General features: G+C 33.3%; 1 protein-coding gene across 1 annotated transcript in view; it reads left to right on the top strand.

Annotated features, from left to right (window-relative positions):
• The window catches only part of LOC113399604 (complexin), a 294,863-nt gene that overhangs the window by 42,644 nt on the left and 228,618 nt on the right, over positions 1–23,601 (top strand). The window contains exon 2 of the mRNA XM_026638769.2: positions 498–529. The gene's annotated coding sequence lies outside the window, so the exon portion shown is untranslated. The remainder of the gene's footprint in view (positions 1–497; positions 530–23,601) is intronic.

The following is a 23,601-nucleotide window of genomic DNA, read 5'->3' as shown; positions in this document are numbered from 1 at the left end:
TTCGAATCTTCCTCAGTTTTGTCAGTCTATAAGTAAGTCATTAAATGCTCAGTATTTGGCAAAAGTATATGTCACGTCGAACTATCACAGATAATATATGTGTATAATATCTCAGATGCAGTAGGGTTGCACCCGTTAAGAATATCTTTTCTTGTCAAAATCTGTCAAAAGGACATCATTATCATATTGTAACTTTTGTACGCAGAGATATCCTTTTTTTATAAAATACGCAACCGCACCGCCGCAACCGACGGGGAAATTGGCCACCTGATCGGTATAAAGGGTTATCTCTGTTTTGTGTTGTTGTGTGTGTGTTTTCTTGGTGAAAACTCATTTCCAACAATACCGACACCAGATTTGATAATGTCGGAATTAAATCCGCAATCTTAACTTAAGTTACGCGGCATCTAATATAAGAGCACACTATATGTTATGTAAGAACCCTGATTTGTCAAATGTCAATTCTATTGGGATTCATTTTATGTTTTTTGTTTCAGATTTTTCTGCCGGATTCACATTTACTTTCAAGGTAAGAATTTTAATATGTTACTTTGTTCAACGATTCCAAGTATAATAAAACAGCTGTATGTTTGGGTAGTTTTATGGGGTAATTTAACCACATAATTTCATTTCCTCCCCTAATTTAATATAAAATTTATAAGAATGAAGCATATATAAACTGTTTTGCGGTTTCATCTGTTTATTTTAAACTATGGACCTGCCAAGCATAAATTTTGTGTCCTCGTATTAAAAAAATGTGAACGTCATCTTACAAAATGAAACACATCAGTCATGTGAGTCCTAATGACCTTGAAAAAGTCTAACCAAACCTTATTTAATCTCAGTCTAGTATTTTTTGTATGAACTCATTGTTTTTTTCATGTAAGAACAATTTTCCAGTTCGTCAATTCAGACTACTGTAAAAAATAAACAACAATCGGTTTATAAAAAAAATAAAAGTTGCAAGTGATCGATTTATATGTAGCGTAGTCACATGACTATTATTGTGGTAAACGTTTAAATATTGGAAATTATGTGATTTTTTTTAATATGATAATTAATTATCCCTCCTAAAAACTTCCTATTAGTACACATCTTCTATGAACGGGAACAATGATTCAGAACTTAAGAACATCTCGGTAAGCATCCTTTCTCAAATATTTTGGTTTCGATAAGCCTGAATAATTAGGTCGTACTCTATTTTATACTTTTAGAATGCAATCGTCATTGGTTACGGGTAAGTTTCACGGTATTAAATGACCAACCCACGGACTGTTTAACTTTTTAACTGCAATAATCTCTATTTTTCATACATATTTTCCCTCTATTTTATTAGCACAACGGCGATATAAGGAATGTTTAATATTTCCTATAGCCCTATTGTCTATGGACGGTGGTGACCACTTACCATCTGGTGGCCCATTAGCTCGTCCACCTACCTATATCATAATCAAAACATGCCAACTTTGAGACGTACAAATATTTGACAATAAAGGATAGACAAAGCTCCTAAATAAGTATTTATTATTTTAATAGGCTCAGAGCTCACTTTAAGTTTAAATTCAAGTGTTCTATCACTTTAACACTTCGAATAACCAATGAGATTGATTGGTTATCACATGCAAAGCATAAATGTGTGGCTGACGCACACAAAGACAGCAGATATCAAACAGTATATCGATGTTCGATAGTCGCATCACAAGCTACTATGAAAGGGTGCTATCTCCATCGGCGACGGCAGATCTCGAGTAAATTGAACCCTTGTCGTAATGACATCGGACTGACGTGAACACACCCTTTTGTGATACAATGTAACTGGGTTGAATATAGCCGGGTTTCAAGCAGGAAGTATGAGAATATACGAAAAATATTCGAATTTCAATACCAGACCAATGGCGCAGAACATTTTTAATAATTGAATTAAGAATTAAATTTTGCAAGATTATTCACATAATACGCTTCAATTGTGTTTGATTTGTACACATCTTATAAGATTTAATTATATAATATTTCAAAGACTAAATAATACTGACAACATTTTGAGTCTGAATAGGTCTCCCGCGGTCTGTTTAGATTGGGTTCGGTGTTTTTCGATTCCAGGATATTATAATTAAAAAAAATAAATCTATTATTCCGTATATATTGTGCAGCATACTTTATTATGTAAACATGTGTCGTTAAGCGTATGTATATAAGATTTATTTGTTGATCGGGATTTACCCGTTAATATAAAACAATTTACAAGCAATCTACACAACCATTACATAATTCCCTTTCGTAGCAGTCCTAACAAAGTTACATAATAAATTACTGTCCGGAAGTGTTGCAAACCCTTCGGCAACCTTTGCAGATTAGCGGGCCTCTTTGTGTATGATTAATCACAAAAGGATCATGGGTTCAATAGTCTTATCTGACTGTAATCTACATTCGTATATGACAATTATAATGCTATAGGACTTCATGCAAGCCTGTCCGGCAAAAATGTAAAGTAAAATAAATATACACCTACACACATACATAGATATTTTATTTTCATTACATGATTTAAAAAAAAATATTATTTATACAAAAAAATATTATTATTACAGAAATCTTTTGAACGGCCAATTAACATAATTAAACTAAATATAAAAACCAATATTCTACTAAACTAAACTGCCTTTAGCAGGCAGTGCAATTATAAGGTCAAGAGAGATTTACCATCCGGTGGCGCATTTAACTCTCCGCCGAGATGTTTTATATATAAAAGTATTGATGTGTATAGGTATTGGCTTTGTTAAATCTTGATTTATTTCATCAACCGGAAGAGACTGCTCCAAAAAACGTGATAAGGGTCCATAACACAGAAATGACCCTAAATAACAGATACCGTGGATTACGAGAGGCCGACTGCAACCGAGGATTGTGATACTTATTTAATGGTACTCTTCGGTTTACATCCACGGCTCTCAAAACAAAGACACAAAATAATTATAATATAGTATTCAAAAATACGAATTAAAATAGTTGGTATAAAATATATTGGAATGGAATTTGAAATTAACAAAATAACAAACAAGCATTCAGATATGAAGATATATATTATATATTAACTATGTGCAGCTTTTAACGGGGAATGGTAACGAATGGTTCGTACAAGTTCCACAGATTCTGTGACAGCGCATCTGTCTTTTGGGTAAGTAATAGGAACAGCTTTTAAGTTGGAAAAATTGGAAAACTTGACAGCTGCTTTAGCCTGATTTATTTTTATTCAAACCGACAATTGCTTAAACTGTCAAATTGAAATGTAGCTACCCATAGAATAGCTTAATAGAAATATTTTTATTGCAAACATGTTTAAACACATATATATATGACTGTATCTTAAGGTCGAAGAAAGCTTAGTCCAATGTCGCGCTTGAACTATTTTCTACAGAATTTCGCTCATGAAGATCTCCACTCGATTGACTGGGAAAGACTGTATGGAAGTAAACATGAAGCTTATGATATTATAAATATCAGAGATTAATCATCATTTTTACAAAACATTAGCTTAAATACTCTAAGCAACGTTATGTTTTACATAAGATACAATACTTATTTATTTTCTTATATTGAAAAACCATCACGATAACAATACGAGTTGAATGCCTTTGTACCAGGCTCGCAGACATGGCAAGGAGCCAGCGCGGCTGTTTGGCAGCGTGCCAGTACATCGATCGTTATATACCGGGGGCGAAGTTCGAACGCCTCGCGAGCGCTGAAATGTAAATTGCGTCTCGTACTTTGTTCGATTGCGCAATATCGTACTGTTTATTTTAATAGGGATTCTCTTCGATGATTGAAGTTGTTCTTTTCTGCTCAATGTTTGGATGTTCCGAATATTAGTAATTTCGTATTGTGCTCTTTTCTTCGATCATTCTTTACTTATCCACATTTTAAGCTACTGTGCGTTAATAAGTTACACACACACACATAACTAAGTAACGATAGCTTTGTGTGATAGTAACAAAGGTCAGATAATGGTGCGCTATAATCAAATGAAAATCGTTAGGCCTGCAGAGCTACGCCAAGCCGTGAAAGTGATGAGCCGGGGGCGCGTTATAAGCGATCCCGCATCCCCGCCGGTCCGTGTCGATAATGGCCACTGCAATCGTTTTAGTGGGTAAAAAACACACCCGCTTATTTGACTCAAATAACAAAGCGATTTTTTCTATTAGAAAGAGAAAAAAAAATGCAAAAAATATTTTGTAAGAAAACTCAGACGAAAACTTGTTCATCGTAATAATGATGTATATTACAATTCAGTAAAGGAGGCTGAAAACCATATGTACGTCACGTTTAATAAATGTAGTCATTTTATATATGTATGTAATTTTATTTATGGACTATTTGTTAAAATCGATAAGGTACGGACTTGATATAAAAAAATACTATAGTAGAGTATGTTATATTTAAACAATTAAAACGCGTTATTTATTCCGTATAAACAGTTTCTTCTTATCGTGGATTGAATAAACGCGTTTTTGACTAAATAACAACAATTTCAAAAGTTTACGAACTTGCACATTTATTTCAGAGTACAAGCGTGTCATTAAAACTTAAAATAGTGTATCATTGAGCGTGAAGTTTTGTTCAAGATAATTTTTTTTAAATTAAATATTGGACAACATCACATGCATTACTCTGATCCCAATGTAAGTAGCTAAAGCACTTGTGTTATGGAAAATCAGAAGTAACGACGGTCGCACAAACACCCAGACAACATAAAAAACTAATGAACTTTTTCTACATCGACTCGACCGGGAATCAAGCCTGGGACCTCATTGTGGCGTACTCATGAAAACCGGTGTACACACTACTCGACAACGGAGGTCATCATAATTTAAACATAAAAATATTTTTAAAAGACGCTTTTACGTAATAATTAAGTTTAGTATAAATTACTGTATATTTTGTGGTACCACAAGTAGGCGAAGAACTTCAACTAACCGATTGACGTTTGGCTAGTACTGTCATGTATCAGCCTCCTGCCAACTCTCTCGCGTCAAAACTCTGATTTTTAAGTGGGTAAGAATCCAACATAACCCAGTTTCCAGGGGGCCGGGTGCATTCCGAAGATTTCCCCTGCGTCACAAAGGGGATTTAATTCTACTCTGTAATAACACGGGAATAGAGAGATTTTATTGATGAAAAATATGAAATAACACGTAGCGAAATCGAGAGTGAGTGCGTTAAAGGAGGTTTATTCGAAAACTTTCTATTTCCATTTACGGGAGTTTATACTATTTTTATTATTACGCGTGTACGTGACGGACACGCGGTGAGGCCTTTGCTTCGATACGGTATAACATGAGACAGAGTTACCGAGTTGGAATATAAAACATATTCCAACAACAGTAGTGGCTGAAGGAATCACGAAACTATTACTATACCCCTTGAGTTGAGGTCAGTTTATTTGTTTTCTAGAAATATGTGAGTTCAGATCTGTCACCAGTATTTTAAGTTTGTTTCTTATGTGTGGTCCTGATGTTGTTTCCGATACTTGAATTTTTTATCTGAACTAATATTAAAACTAGTGGGTCACCCGCGAACCTTCGCGTTTATTCAAAAGATTTTTTCGGAATTTCGAGATCTATGACAGGTTTTGGTTTGATTTAATTTAATTGTAAACTGCAAGTAAACTGCAAACTTATCTACATTCAGCGCCAAAATGATGAAAGCTTGATTAAATCAAATTTTAATGTCAAATAGTATACATACATTAGTTCAGTTAGAATTGGAATTTGTCGACAACAATTTACTTGAATTTTGTTAACGTTTTTCAATTTTTTATTCCATTACACACATTCCTTATACAGCCGTTGTACCGCTCTCTAACAGGCCAACAACATTTTCCGCTCTCTAAAATGAATTCTGATAAATTTAGTAAATTACAATTAAGAATGTGCAAATAAATAAAATTAAGTTTGTGCTCATTCATATTCCGCTGTTTCCACATCAACGCAGTCAGCGCTTCCGACGCTTTCAACTTAAACGCGATTGTTATTGCGAATATGTATGAGACATCATATAAATTATCATATGTTACAAGATAAACCACAACAGACTTGTTGATAACAGCTCCCCCTGTTCTCTCTCTGTTGTTAATGAATATCCCGTTCAATGGTTACAACTATATATAAACTATTCGTGGCCTGCGGCTTCGCTCGCATTTTAGGGGTTGATCGGTATTAAGCATATAAAAGTCTTATATCCTTCTTTGGGGTTCAAATTTGCGTCATACTAAATTTAATCAAATCTCTTGTAATCAGTGATTAGACCGTGAAAAAGCAACAGACAAACAGACTTATTTTCGTATTTATAATATTAGTATATATTAGTATGGATGACAATTTTGTATTAGTCATTATTTTTTATCTCGTTTATATCCAACACTAGAACTTGTTAAAGACATTTCAAACATCCTCTCCATGGGATTAGAATACAAGATAGTCTTGCGTACACACTTTAACACGTGACCACAAAGTAGACCATATACTTGTATGCCTCAACAAAATAATAACTTTTACTAAATAAAAATTTTGAAACCCAACTCAACTAAAGAGTAGAATAAAACTTGCACAATGTCGCTCATGCGTCCAAACCAAATTTAAACGTAATGTGCTTTCCATGGCGACCCACGTCACACGTGACGGACGTCGAGAACCTCGCGAGTCATCACACGAAGGAATAATTTTATGATAATCGATAAACTTTACTGATTAATTGTCTTGGTTTCGCTTCAATATTTTAAACTGAGGTATTTATAACGAAGTATTTGAGTATACAACGCGATTTTTAATTAAATGTTTAATACAAGCTATAATTTAACCAATGATTGATCAGATCAAATATCGAAGGTTATAAAATAATCCGACTGAATTCAAATGTTAGATATCGGTTCAGTTTCGATGACAATGTATTCTTATGGTAAGCATGACCTAACAGCCAGGATCGGCTCCAGAAGAAATAAATCCTCAACGGTCAACAGCGAAGATGACTTACCGACATTAATTTAAATTACTTACCACGCATTAAATAAAAATTAAAGCGGGTGGAATGCAATTGAAACGTTCAGCCAGAAACATTACGTAAAACAAATGTTATTCTCAAAGTTAAAAAAGTGACTTCTAAAGGCGTTAAAAAATAAAATAAAATGAAATTAACTTCATATTTATAGCGCAATGGTTTAAGAGTCGCCTAGCGATGTAAAAAGTCGCCACCGCTCCTAATATAAGCGTTAAGCTTAAAAGAAGGGGTAAACAGGAATAGTCGTAATTCCTTTATTAAACTGGAGCATTGCTATTTACCTTAAAAAAATATGAACATGGATTTACTCTAAGAGGTTTTTAACCATTTGTTAAATACAAATAAAGCGGATAAAGGAAATCACCTACTCTCAAATATAAAATAAAATAGTACGACAATAAAATCGAAAATCATATGATATAAACCGATTCGTGATAATAATTACATGGACTTTCTAATAATTTAATGATTTAACTCAATACGCCAAATTTAAGTGAGAAAATAAACATATATCAGTCATATTGACTGGTCCGATGATTATTCAAAGTAAACCGTACTAGCTATAGTTTACCGGCAAAGTTTTAAGATCATTTCAATGTTTCCTCTCGAGAACAGTTGACTTCGAAAGTTACGGAATGTTCTGAATCGCGAGACTTCATAAAATGTGATATATACTGGGAAAATTTACTTCCTAGCGAAGTATATTTACCTACTTATATAGCTGTTATATAGCTGTATGATACTCGAGTGCTGCATGAAGTAATGGAGACACTGTTTGCAGCCTTTCACCTCCAATCACCAACCTTGGGAACTAAGTTGTTATGTCCTGTGCCTGTAGGTACACGGGCTCGCTCATCATTCAAATCGCAATAAAACATTTCATATACATATACATATACATAGACGGCCTCCGTGGTCGTGTATTGTGTACACCGGTTTTCATGGGTACTCTCATGGGTACACTCCGAGGTCCTGGGTTCGATCCCCGGCCGAGTCGATGTTGAAAAAGTTCGTTAGTTTTCTATGTTGTCTTGGGTCTGGGTGTATGTGGTACCGTCGCTACTTCTGATCTTCCATAACACAAGTGCTTTAGCTACTTACATTGGGATCAGAGTAATGTATGTGATGTTGTCCAATATTTATTTATATTTATTTATTTGCATAATGCTGCGGCATACCCTTAATGACTCGCACAAAGCCGTTCTCATTGTTAGAATCTACATTCTAATACAGTTTTAATTTAAAATTAATAATGTTAATTTTTCAAATGCTTTCTGTAATAATATTTGTTTAATGTACTTTTATTAAGAATCGCCTTGTCTATTAGTGAAAACAGATCTCCATAGTAGTTTATCGGTTTATCACGCAGACGTACAAACAGACGCGTCAGATAGCTATAATGATTTGATTAAAATCAATATAAATTTAAAAATATGTCTCCGTAATATTTTCAATACAATTATATTTTATCATTTATCTTAAACATTGAATTACATAAGATCTGTAACTTAATAACTTAAAGTTAAAATGAATCCCGACTTATCACGTTTGCTCGTAAGCAATTATCTACCGTTAAATGGTTTAAAGTTGCTTTGACAGCTTTCGGGGAACTTCATAACGAAGTGTCTAGTTGAAGTCGTTGGTTTTATAATAATGTGCTGAGTCAAACGTTCTATTAGAACTATTACGAGCTCTCTTGAATCGTCATATTACACGAATAAATATAATGTAAATCTATCAGCACTTTGGAATTTACGAGTAGATTCAAGAAAATTAATAGTTCGAATGAAGTACCCAACAAACCAAACTACAAACCATCAACTACCAACCAACTCCATACTGTTAAATTTATAAGTCCTGATTTTCCGAGAGTATTACCTTACTTTACTCGGTCTGGGTAGGTTACCACCCGCTTATCAGATATTCTACCGCTAAACAGCAATACTTAGTATTGTTGTGTTCCGATTTGAAAAGGGGTATTCGCGCAATCTACAACCTCTCCTAGGTTCCCAAATAATCATTGAGGCATAAATTTAAAGAAGAATTCTTTAAATCAATATAATATATATTTATTTTATAAATAGCTTCTCAATATATAACCTGTAATGTTATGTACTTATGTACGGAAAAATATTTATGATACTCATATCACATTTTCTCAGAAAGCATTTGGTAGAGGGAACAAACACAAACTTGTAACTCCTATAACTCGACTTGCATTGAAGTCTTGAAGTCATCTCGGTTACAATGAAACGATCTCCTCCTGGCTATTTATTTTTTGATATTGAATATTTGTAAATAAAGGTGGTGGTAGTATTTAATTTGACAATGAATAGGTAAACGCCATTCTTCTATATTGAACAAAGGAATTTGATTTAATTTCATAGATCAAAATGTTTCCACGGCTTATAGATTGAAATCTAGATAATTTTAACTGCCAAGGTCAAAGTAAATATTGCAGTTATTCGACCACTCGTTTCGCACGACCGTTAATGTTTGTTGCACATAATTTGGAACCTTTGATATATTTTAAGTATTTATTTGAAAATTTACTGTTACGCTATGTAACAGTAAATTTTAATCTATATTAAATTATTAACGAGGTCTTTTTAAAACTTGAAATAATGTTTTCCTGTTAGGGACATGTGAGCGGACAAAAAAACTTAACTTTTTATAGATTATAGACTATATTTGATTTTTATAGACAATTTTTGACTATTTTGATTTGAAAAAAGCAGAGTTTGGTCGCGCGTGATTTGACGAGCGTAGTGGTGATCACTTAGCATCAGGTGGAACATCCGTCTGTCCGCGAACCCATTAAAAAAAGGAAGTCATTGTCGAAGTAATCTTAAACAGATATAATACTTGATTTTACTTGATGGTAGGCAATTGTGCGTCCATCTTCACGTCCGTACCGCCGAATAGCAATACTTAAGATTATTGTGTTCCAGTTTGAAGGATGAGTGAGCCAGTGTAACTACAGGCACAAAGAACATCGCATCTCAGTTTCCAAGATTGATGGCGCATTGGCGATGTAAGAAATCGTTAAAATTTCTTCTGGCGTCAATGTTTATTTGCAAAAAAATACCAATAAACTTTAATTTATATATGTCTAATAAAACAGAGAAGTTAAAACTTTTAAACTAATCGTATCAAATAGCAAATTAAATAAACTAGCGTGGTTCAGACCGTTATGAGAACGAGATAGAAGATCAAACATTTTTAATGGAACAAACTGAGACAGATGATGGCTATGCAAATTTGCAGCATCGGTCATCTGCCACTAGCCTGCCAGATTCAATCCAATATTAATTGGAATTTCATTGCGACGAGGAATCATAAAATGAATTTTACATTGCTCAAATAATAAAGGAAGTAAAAATATTGTTTCATTATTTTTATAACTACAACGTAAAATACTGACAAGGTAGTACAAGAGACGGCCTTATTACTAAGACAGCGAAGAGGCTTCGACGGTTATTTGATATTGTCTAATAAGTCCGATAATAAAAACGACATAATAATACCTAAAGTATTTATTGAAATAGAACCATCATGCCCATACTGAGCCACCGATATGTGTCAATCCTTTTGAACCTTGCGTTCCTTTCGTGTTACGTGATCCTAGTATCAACAGAAATGTTTGAATATTTCTTATTTTTAAACGTTGTGTCAAGAATTGTGCTACGAATGAGACCGACCCGCTTTCGTACAGTGCCTTTCTTGTTTCGATATTCTCTGTATATTTTTAATCTGTTCGATGTCCTAAGAGTACATGAATAAATTAAAAAATAATATAATTAACCACATCTAGAGTATCTCGTGTTCGATTTTCAAAAATATCAGCATTGGGATAGTCTTTTTGGGTCACTAGGTTAAACCAAAAAAGCACGTGAAATCATAGAACAAAATATACGGAATTAAATTGAATTTTAAATCGACTTCATAAAACGAGGAGGGTCATACTCGTACATACATATGTTCAGATGTACCTTATTTTATTTGTGAATAGATTTTGATGATTATTATTTTTACGTTGAATTCAGTATAGCTTACAGCTATGGAAATTTCTTCTGGTCTTTCAATGTCATGGATTTTGGACATAGTCAAGCTGTATTTTTGCAGCCTTATATTCTAATTTATCGATTCGTAAATTTTCCGGAATAAAATATTTAACTTCAACCGTTTGATCTTTTAATTAAAATCAATAAAAGTACTCCAGGGATCGACTTTATTTAAGCTAATTACGTCTCCGGGGAAAACTTTTTGACTTAACAATTTCAGTAACATTCGTTATTTCCTTAAATCTGAACGATTCGCCAACGAAAGGACAAAGGCGAAATAAACTTAGTGATATTCTCTTGCCGCGTTCATTAATTACACTTTGATCCCTCATTCCTCTGTTGCCGACTTAAATACTATTTTTCTTTGAGACGAAGCTGTGGAATCGTTGTTTATGATGTAGAGTTCTTGAAATCGGCAGTTTCGTAAATCTAGTTTAGAGCTGTTCTGAATTGTGGTTTGGCCCAGCATAAATGTTCTCGTACTTCACTCGAGTGAGCTCGTACAAGCACGTTTGAATTGGCATTCGTAGTTGTCACGTTTTATACCAATAATAGTACCTATGTTAATTACTTATAAGCATTAATTACATATTTTAACTATTATTTACAAGCACCGATCTCTACAACATATATATATTATATATTAGCTATAAATAGTGACTTTCGCAATAACATGTCTTCTACAGTCGGCTCATTTCGAAACTGGTAGTAGTTCTTATACTCACTCATCGTGACTGACCATCATGGAAAGCTAAAAATACTGTCTAGGAAGCTGAAATTTGAAACATAGGCTTATTTTAAGTTAAGCAAGGATTTCCGCTAAGAAATTATTTTTGGAAATTCCAACTATAAGGGAGAAAATCAGAGGTATGGTAATTTTATATGAATTTTATTCGCACGCAGTCAGGACGGGCAGCTAAATGAAATGTTTGTTGTCTTGATAATTTTTATTCTTATTTTCGGGAAACATACAGCATAGTATAAAACACAAACGTTTGATACCAAAATAAGTCTTACATACATGTTGGCTAACAAAGTGTCCACTGTTACATTAAACCATGGAGTGAATTTAATAAAAACAAGTAATTAACAGATAATCAAAGTATATAAAGTTATGTTTTTTTTTATAAATCTTTTAAAGTGTAACAAAACAAAAAACATTAATGACAAATTTAGGTTTTTAAGGCTCTAAAGAAATGAAACGGATTTACGTTAAAGATATGTACATTACTGTAATGTTTAGTATAATTGTCACACGCTCTGTATAAGTTATACAATATTGGTAAATCTCAAATTATGTCCGTCGTGGATTTATATGATTATGTTATCATATTAATATTATATTGTCCGATCCAGCAATGCAAACCTCCTTGTGAATATTACTCGTATCGGGGAAGACGAGCCTCGTTGTAACTGCTTATAATAGAAAGCGATTTGTCTCCCTGAAGGGTTATGGTCGGAGGCAATCGCTCTTCGTATTACCGACAGCCAATAGTACCAACATGTACCACGATAACATTTATGTTCTTATTTTAAATTCGCTTCAACTTGTGTTTATTTCAAATTGCATTTATAAATTGTTGGAAATTTTTACTTCAAAAATGTTTGGGTTAAATGTGTTTTGAATCGAAAAAGTTTTATATGTAGAGTATAGACGATAAAATAGATCTATTTATGTTATTGTAGATTTCAAATGTGAAAATAGGAGCACAGGAGAGGGAGGTTGATGACATAAGAGAGCGTGTATGACGTTTACCGTCACGGCACCCGAGTCGGTCTCACCCCAAGGCAGCCAATAAATGTACTACAGGAGGCGTTTTAATGAAACGATGTTCAATTATTACAACCTATTAATATAATTATTATTACCTAATTCATGACCACCTAATCACCAGTTACCTGTCCTAATCATTTGTATTCATCAATTCCTTTTGGAAAATTGAGACATTATCGATATCGTCAGTTTATTCTGTAATAAATCACATCGTATTTCATTCGTGAAATGTTGAAAACAACGTAAGGTGAACCGCAATCTAGACGCGTCTATCTTTAAATGCTATAATCATCACAGTTAATCTCGCATACCACTTTATGCCGTTATACAATCGGATTCTGCGGTGTTTTTCGATTTTGTTCTTACAGAATACCTATAATTTAATTGTATATAATTACTACCTGTTATATGGTCGATGAAAACAGTTGACGACTGAGTTTTATGCTGGTTCTTATCGACATTACGAACCGGTGATAAGTTTAAATTAATATATCTTGTAAAATCTATTCAAAAGTGCTAATAAGAGTCTACTTGAATAAAGTATATTTTTGCTTTTAATTGACGCCATCATTGGTGGCGTAGTGCAGCGTCCATACCATGAAGTTATACCTTGAATCGTATTCCAGCACGCTGTTTTTTGTTATGTTTGCGAGTTGATACACATGTGGCAGAAGTACTTCCGTTTTCGTTTAAGTCTAAGTACAAGATGAATATTTTACAATCACAAGTGAACTTGGAAGGGTTCGAACCGGTCAATTTAGATTGTATTTACACCACTGAGACATCGTCAACAAAGAACAACCTACTCGTTTTGTATTATTATAGTTTTTCGTGGTGCTTTGTATTCCAGTGTTTAATTTCTCGAAGAAATCTCAAGAAGAGCTCGTATAATATAAAGTTAGTGAAATATAATTTTATTATAGATTTCCTCACTTGAACTGGAAGTAGGAAATTTTTAACGAGATCAGGAAACAGTCGGGCTTCGAGTGAACTTCGACTTTTATTAATTTCCGTTTGAGTTCTATCGAAACTATGCTGAAGTTTCATTGAAAAATGTATGTGTGTTTCCAAGAAATGGTCTTACAACATCTGATTACATCGTAATGAAAATCTTATTTTAATAATATTATTTTCTTTTATAACAATTTATTTAGCCCCTTGTTAGTTGTTTTTAGTCCAGCATCATTTATTATGTCTAGTACGTTTCGCCCATTCACCAGTCGTAACTTCTTTTCCATCCTTCATTAATTTTCTCTTTCACGGATTGTCATCATAGTCCATTGAAATGCTACATTGACTGAACATTTTCTAGGGGATGCAATTTTATTTGTGGGACAAGTAGTGGGTGTCAATACAACCTTAACCCCAAGTTTGTGGGGTGGCCGACCTTGTCCCCCGCCCGCCATCTTGAAAAAAGGGTTGGAAACATATTTTAACTATATCTCTGAAACTATTAATTGTACGGAAAATTTGTATTTTTTTTTTTTTTTTTTTTATGTGGCATTTGTTGGCGGTCGAGCATATGGGCCACCTGATGTATAGATATAATTTGTAGCAAATCGTTGTGTCTACAATTATGTTTATATAACTTTTTACCATAAACTTAAAATTTAAAAAGTTATAAGCAAAAAAGTGAGAAAATTTGCTCATAAATTTTCTTTTTTGCTTAATAACTTTTTCTCTGTTCATGTTAGCACAAAATTAGATCAGAACAAATTTATAGAACATGTCTTTTTGAAAATTTTGCTCTATACATTTTTCAATTTGGTCAAATTTAAACGCTGTTACAGCGCTCCAAAGTCGACCATTTTCGATTTTCGAGATTCGGAGATATAGTTAAAAGTATGTTTCCAACCCTTTTTTCAAGATGGCGGGCGGGAGACAAGGGCGGCAACCCCACAAACTTGGGGTTAAGGTTGTATTGACACCCCCTACATGTCCCACAAATAAAATTGCGTCCTCTAGAAAATGTTCAGTTTGACTCTAAAATTGTAACATTTCAATGGACTTTCAATCGAAATAAAATATTGTATATTCAATAATGTTCTTATAAAACTAAACCTTAAAATCTTCACGTTAAAGTCTATAGTGAAACGTAAAGTTTAAAAAGTTTCAAAAACATTGTCATCAAAATTAGACAGCGTGAGAACACGCATGTGTTACTTATAATAAGATAGTTTTACAACAAAATAACATTGGGATTTCAATATATGTACAAATTGAAGTTGAACATATAGTTGAAAACAAATAAAATACTATGAAATGTGTCCGATAGCGAAATTTGCTCTTGATATTTAAATTATATGAAATAATCTGTTCTAAATTAATTCACAAATACCGTTTGATAACATTGAATGTGTCAATTAAATGAGTTGAAGCGCTGTTTACTGGATTGTCACACGTTAAATTCGCCGACACACATTCATATCAACGACACTTGGCCCCGATCCATCACGATATCACATTAAATCCAATTTTGTAGACCCTCATACTTCACACGACCCTAAGAGCTTGTCTCTATGTTATAAACAGACACTTGACACGAGAAATTTCCGCGGTGCGACGGAATCAGTGAAGTGTACACACGATGTACTCCTTTACATTATATATTTTAATAATATATCTTAAGCTAAAATATACGTTTTATAAAGTAAAAGTCATGTTGCCTATTAATTTATTTAAATCTTTTGAAAATAAAGACATATAAAATTATCAATATAAATTTAAATTTATTAAGCCGCGAAGAAGAGTAACTACTGTTTCTCTTCGGTTTGTCACCCTTCTTCGGTTCGGTTCATTTTGTGCAATCATACCAAACTTTCAGCATATTTAGTTGAAAATTAAACTGTAAAATTTTAGAATAATAAAATAAATATTTTAACCATTTTTAAAACTATTTAATAACAATCTGACCGAAACTGAACTATTTAGTTTAGTCAGGCAATAACTGTAAGTATGTCACTGGTGGACAAAGGTTCTTTCGTGCTAAAGAAAGAGAAGTAATTCCGGCAACATATCGCGGTACAGTAGGGAGCAGTACGAGTACCACCAAGTACGAAGCTGCTCCGATGCGGGTTGGTTCTCGTTTAACGCTCAAACTTTTACAAACTATTATTACACGCTTTTGAGGTTCTTCTGCTAATTTGTTATGTAAATGAAAATCTAGGTTTCCTAAGCTCAAGCGGATACCCAGAGGTGCACAAAGTCTATTAAGTACATTGTTTGGTATATTAATATCTATACTTCGCGTTCATTCAAAAGATTTTTTCGGAATTTCGAAATCTATGACAGGTTTTGTTTTGATTTCATTTCATTGTAAACTACAAGTCATTCTTTTAAATGAAAAATTTAATATCAATTAGTATTTTATTAGTTCAGTTAGAATGGAAGTTTATCGAAAACAATTTACTTAATTAATTTTGTTTTACGTTTTTTCATATTTTCTTTTTTTATACAGTCGTAGTACCTCTAATCGGCCAGTAACGTATTTCCGCTCTCTATTATTATTTTTTTCTTAAGTCGTAACAAGTTATTAAATTGTAATCAAGAATCCTTTTTATTTTTCTGCACATCTACGGCTGGAGATTTTCAAAATGAGACATTAACCAATATTTTATATGCAGCTATCGTCCCAAAATCACTGGGATCAGCTTACGCTATCAATATATAAGATATTTTACCTAAATACAAAACTCAATTAATTTTCTAGATACATATATATATATTATTGGCAGATGTTATTCATACTTATGTCGTTAACTGAATTCATTGTAATGACGTCACTAATAATTAATGTAAAGTTAAGACGTAAACCTAACGAAGATAGGTCTACTTCGGGAGTCACGTGGGATCCATATCAGATTTCCCGGTCGCATTGTATTGTTTGGCAAGGTTGTATAAATAGTATTTAATATGCAAATATGTATTTACGAGTTGATTTAGATGGTTCATTATATTTATTCCCTTTGCGGTAATAACCAATTTACCAAAATTGAAATAATAAACATATACAGACTGGAGGTTAGGGTCCATAAAGATAGCAGACCTGCTGGGCGTTATGTCCCGATTCGATCATTTATCAATATTAACATGAAATTTAAATGAATGGCTTCTGTATGAGGTTAACTGAGGTAGTATAAAGTCCGATCACACTTAAGTATGAAAAGTATATTATTATTGATTTGTATTATTTTTATTTTCATAGACTTCAAAACCATAGACTATGTCCTAATATTTACTTTATTTTTTGGTAGGGCTTTGTGCAAGCCCGCTTGGGTTCTGCTGCCAAACAGGAGTACTTAGTATTGTTGAGCTCCGGTCTGAAGGAAGAGTAAGCCAGTGTTTGTATGTGTAGTGTAATGTTGTTTCCAAGCGTTTGCGATGTAATAAATGGTTAATATTTCTTACAGCGCCATTGTCTATGGACGGTGGTGACCACTTACCATCAGTTGGCCCATGTGCTCGTCCGCCAACTTATATCATAAACATATTAATAATATTTTGACTAAACTGCGCATTTTCCCGATGTAAGTAAAATTATAAACTAAGAAAACCATATTCTGCCATCCGTTACGGTCGTTTGTCGTTGAAAGGATTTTATAAAGCCATTCTGAACCTCGCGTGTCGTGGATTTGTAGAGTAGATTTCGATTCTAACGATTGATCGTATTCGTAGCATTTGTAGAAGTCTTACAATATTGCAAAGTTCTATATTCAGACAAATAAAGCATAAATATTTTATTTAACACTGGATCTTAATCAAAGGTCACAGGTTTAAACCCAAGTTATCATCTAACTTTGGGAAATACGTCGGATAAAGTTTTACCGTATACAAATGCATCCACCATATCGCAATAGAGTCGCTTCGTGGACTAAGCTCCAAATTTTTTTCCAAATTATGGTGGTGTTATTAGTATAAATAGCACCTTTAGACTGAAACTGCCGTCTCTATAGTAACACTATTTCTCTTTTAGTCATATATCTCCAAATTGGCCTCTGTCCGACTCGTCGGTGTCGGCTTTCAGTAAAATACGACGCAGATAAACAAAGAGGGACAAAGATAATATCAGAGTGTACGAAAAACAGTGACAATTTGTCGCGCTCCGCGCCCTCGTGATGACTGCGGCCGACAAGTTTTGACCCCAATTATTTTTCTATTCGTCGGCGCTTCACTTTCAGCTTCCCGGTCCGAAGGGGATTGCGAAAATAATAGTTTGTGATATTCTAGCAACGTAATGAAAATAAAGTAGGTTTTCGTCGAGTAAGCTGAAATTTTATTGAATACAGCAATAGTCCGTAAACGGTCCACTGATGGGGAACTACGTCTTCGTGTTGAAGGGTAGCTTTGGAGATTAATCCAATTACGCTGTTTCACAGTACATTAGTACAAGTACCAATTACGAATCAGTGGTGCTCGTCTGGATTAAATCTTTCGATCCCCGGATATAAGCCGCGAGTCCGTACCACCACGCCATTCCTTAATTAAAATAATTTAATGTCCAAGGAATTGTTTTTCATTATTGAAATGAACGAAATATTTATATTCGAAACTAATATATATTATTTCGAAGTTTGTCATCTAGAATTTATGAAAATATGTAACAATGTAACAATAGTAACTTCCCATTTGGCTCATTCGCCGTAACGGCTTGCCAAGTAATGGTTATCGTTATGTTAAGGAAAAGCTTTTGCCGCATCGCAGCTCGAGATATATTTACCTAGTGTACATATTGCCGTAATTATTTATATATGTGTAATGCTACACATAACTACATAAATATCAAAACAAAAAATAAATATTGTAATTAAACATTAAAAATTGTAAAGATATATATAATTAAACTTGTATGTAGATCGGCCGCGTCCGTTGTTCTATCGTACTACGTCACCGAGGGGCGGCGCTCGCGCCGACGCACCGGCCGATCGGCAGTCAGCTGTACGCTTACACGCTATCAACTCATCTTAATATTCTTGCAAATTGCGATATCCGCCACGTCCTATATAAATATTTTAAACCTGTAACGACTATCTCTGTGTAAATCTGTGCTAATCTTTCGTTTCTTCTACCTCTTCTGACTCCTAGTGTGCGTTAGTGCATTTAACTGACGTTTTTCTTCGACTAACTCGCTCAACGCTCCTTCTAAACTATATCCACTACTACATATGTATTTAAGAGTTGTAGATTCTTGATGGTAAGCCTTTGTGAAAGCCATCAGGTGGCCCAATCAACTCGTCATATATCGAGAACTATGACGAGTTACTGGTTGCTAGCGAGCCAGCGAGCAGTAACTTAGTATTGTGGTGTTCCGGATTTAAGGGTGAGTATGCCAGTGTAAGTACGGACACAAAGGATATAACATCTCTGTCATAAGGTTATTAGGGTATCGTTTATATAAGAATTGATCCAAATTTCATATTGCGTCAATGTGCGGTGGTGGTGGTGCCACTTGCTACAGATGTCCCATTTACTAGTTCGCCTTTTTATGAGAGAAGTAAAGTGTCGATTTTGTATGCTTATTCCTTTAACGTATAACATATCATTGCCTCTTTTGGTGATATTAAAAAATACACTCCATTGTTTTATTGGGTATAAGAATATTTATTCATAATATTTTAACTTGTCCTGTTGATAATATTTAATGCCAAAGTAAATATTGTGTTACATTAAAAAATATTTTTAATTTTTATAATTTTAACTTTTTTTTTTTAAATTATCTAAAACGTCACAAAAGTGTCAATTCGCTAAAATCCGTGCCGTTGACCCTTTTCCCACTTCCCATATATCGGTATTGCTAGCTCAATACATCATTTTGGCATTTTTGAATTTAAATAATAAATTACATTTATTTTATCAGTGCAGTGAAATAATTATTAAAATTAGATTTTATTACCTAATTCGTTTGTTGTATTTGTTGGAAGTGATTTTGCATCGTTTCAGATTAATTTATTAGCTGTCATCCAATAAAGGGCTAGTGTTTGTTTGAAAATGTCGGAAATTTATTATGACAGATTTATTTTGCCTTATAATTGGCTTTTATTAAAAAAAAAAAATATTCCGTAATTATTTCTCTGATTTAAATATGGATATAATTCCCATTTAATTTTGGTGGTGATACTGGCCACACTCCCGCACCTTTCAAAGTTTCAAGAACTTTCGATTTCGTTCTTTTTGCATTTTTACATCTTCGGTTTAACACCGAATTCAAACTTCAAATTCGATATTCTGAATATATCGGTGAGTTTCTTAATTTGTGATTGATTATTACTTCAGTGATTTAACAGCATGTATCTTTTCGGAATATATTTATAATGGAGTTTTGAAGTTTGATAAAGTCTTTATACAACATATTTCTACCGACATTAAAAAAGTGTAAGTCTTTAATTCTTGTTTTTGCTTAAATTCATTAGTTTGCAATTCAGAAAGTCGTAGTCATGTTTAATTTGTGGTTTACAGTAATTTTCGACCCATTGGAATGATTCTCCGGAGTTGAAATCGTCATTTAAAGTAAGCAGGACTTTGAACCTCCAAAAGGTAAATTACTGCTTACAACCCTCGTTAAAGGTATTTACTTGATTATTGAACCTGTATATATGGATTTGAAATATTAAGTGTGGACGGCTGCAGTTTCCTGGTTGAGTGTGTCCAGATAGCTGCTGGTGCAAGTCCAAGGATGGCAGGCCTGTTCCCTTAGATATAAACAATATCAACGTGTAGCTGGAAATTTGGTGATGTACCCACTTTAGTTTTTTATACAAACTTAGTTACACCGGCCTGGCGAACGGTGTACATAATAATTAAACATATAATCTTTAAATCGTCAGTGGCGCCTAAATTTTAATATTTATTAAGATAAATTATAACGCATTGAATTTTCAAACATTCCTTTTATCCCAAGTGACCCACGCTGAGCATATTTTTTTTAATTATCTAGAGTACAAAAGCTGTAACTAAATGAAGTAACTAAACTTATTGTAAGATTTATAAATTTTGGTTTCTACAATTAAATAGTTATACGAGTATAACAAAACTGTTTTCTTCAAATCCATACCCGCAGTAAAAAGGTAACAATTGATAAAAGACTAGACTGTAGAAGTTAAAAAAATCAGCGTCAGTAGTCATTGATTTTCATGGACGAGAAAGACACTCATGTAAATTGGTGGAGTTAACGGATGAGTTTCTGCCGATGTCGTTGCTTTACTTTTAACTTCTGAATAGTTAGGTTACAGTATTTTAACCTAACGATTCAGAAGTGTTTTATGGATAAAGGTTATTTTGGTTTTGAATTCATTATTACTGAAAATTTAACAGGTTAACCTGCAAGCCCCCCGGTGTTGCAGATGTCCATGGGCGGTGGTAGTCACTTTCCATCAGGTGAGCCTCCAGCTCGTTTGCCAAGTCTAACATAAAAAAAAAAAACACAATTCCCAATTTTTGTATCGAGAGTCAGAAATATCTCAGTTGTACATTTAATATTGACGGATTGACAGATCTGTTAATCGCGCTTAAAAGTCACATAACAATAACTTTTGTTGCTCTTCTCTGTCCACGATTTATAATGAACAAGTTTCAAAAGAATAAATATGAAAAATATGGAAATATCGTCGCTCACGTGAAAATTTAATTAAACACAGTTCAGTAGTTTTCACGGACCGTTGATTGCAAACAGTTGAAAAATTGGTTTGTTTACGCTCATTTATTGGTGAAAATGTCAATAAATATACATTTTATCATGAACTTGAATAAGAAATGTATCTCTGTTTTTAAATTACAATGTTGTAAGTGAAATTATTGTCAATCATATCACACTGTGTTATGAGAGGTTAGGACCTACCCAGAAGGGCTTGCTTAAAACCCCACAATCAAGTGACGTCATTAAGTCGACGTCAAGCTATATATGACTTAAAAGTATACCATAGTGACGAATGAAAATAATCAGCTAAACAATGATAGACCCTATATAAAATATCATGTTTTAAGAAATGACAAAATTATATATAAAAATTAAATGAGAGCAATAAATGCAATTAGTGCTGCGTTGAATTTCAACGAAACTTTAGTTAATATTAAAGAACTAGAGAATATTTTTAAAAAAATGATGTTTTATTTAGAGAGATGTGTTTTTATAAACTAAGTAATTAAATTTCAATACAGGAACCTATTGAATGCAACAACTTTCACATATTTTATCACAAATACCAAACGAATTTATTATTTGTAATTTTAAACTAATGTCATCTTAAGAAGGTCTTTTAAGAATGGTGATAGTTTTTGAAATCGTCACAAACAAGATCACAAAACTTATACTATACTAATCGTGTGTGTTTGCCCATTGGGATAATTTATTATAAATCACTGCAAAGTTGGTGTTTAATAATAAACAGAAGCCTAAACACCTGTTTACATATTTCTAACTTAAAAATGAAGAACTTCGATACAAACTTTCGTCCTTAATTAACCCCATAGGTGACGAATTTTCATTCAACTTAATTACATATATAGGCGGCACGGCGATCGGAAAGTAAATAAAATTATTTTATGACCCGGACGAAGTCGGGACGGACAGCTAGTCTTTCTATAAAAAACTAATTCGAAGCGTTATGATATCAATTCAATTAAATGGTGAATAAGCGACAATATTTCGTAGACGCTTCTACGCCGTAGCATAATTTATATCGTAGCTGTCTCGTAGTATGTACTTGTAACTCTATGACCAAAGAAATCTTAATTGATTACGAAGTACTTGATTAATTGCCATTTAATTATCATGTTGTAGATATTTGTTGATAATATTTATAGTTATGTAGATTAAGTCTAATTAATGTTAATTACGCCTTACCTCTTGGACGATAATATGACGGTATCATTTGTTTATAACATAACTCATTCATTACTTCTTAATTTATTAAGTAAACATGTAAAAAATATCTGCGGGATTTTATAATATCTTCCCAAGAGAAGATGGATTGTCTATGGATTCAATCTATCTTATAATACTACATATATACCTATATATAGACAACAGCTGTAAGATACGGGATGTTTCTGTTTATTATTATTTTAGAAATTATCACTGATAATACAGTTGACAACGAACCCGTCTCCCTATAAAATATCTAGCCGTTTTATTGATACAATCTGAAGATATTGGTTCATTCATTAGACATTTGTTCCATTTCATCTTCAAATATGATTAAGTATATATTTCCGGCGGATAAGTAATTGGGTCGCATATGCCATATTTAGTCGGGTCGTCTATCGGTGTATTGGTCGAAATTAGGTCGGTCGCAATCCGCGGAGTATCAAACTGGGGCACCTGCTGACTATTACTACTCCGGCTACCTGATTTTATTCTAAAAATAGTTCGGCTTGTTTTCTTAAGGCATCGCAAAAGCTATCGGATGTGATACGTTTTTGCAATTAAACTCAGATTCGCTAATTAACGTAGACATCACAAGCACCTTTGAAATGTTGATCTTTGAGAAGTGTCTGACTTTTTTATTACTATTTGCTTATTTTCTACCGGTAAGGCATTGTGTAGGTATCGTCTATGTAGTTGGCTTGCCATCTACTCAACCATCGTATCAATAATTTTTATACTTTGTGTTGCAAATTTAAGGTTTTAAAGGTCAGTGTAATTACAAGTGTAAGGTATATAAGTAACTTATTAGAGCCAGCGGTTGAAAGTGCATTGGCTGTATACGGTGATGTAATTTT

The sequence above is a fragment of the Vanessa tameamea genome, chromosome 24 (assembly GCF_037043105.1).
Source record: "Vanessa tameamea isolate UH-Manoa-2023 chromosome 24, ilVanTame1 primary haplotype, whole genome shotgun sequence".
NCBI lineage: Eukaryota > Metazoa > Arthropoda > Insecta > Lepidoptera > Nymphalidae > Vanessa > Vanessa tameamea.
Note: the sequence above shows the minus strand (reverse complement) of the source record. Positions and strands in the feature narration are given on the sequence as shown.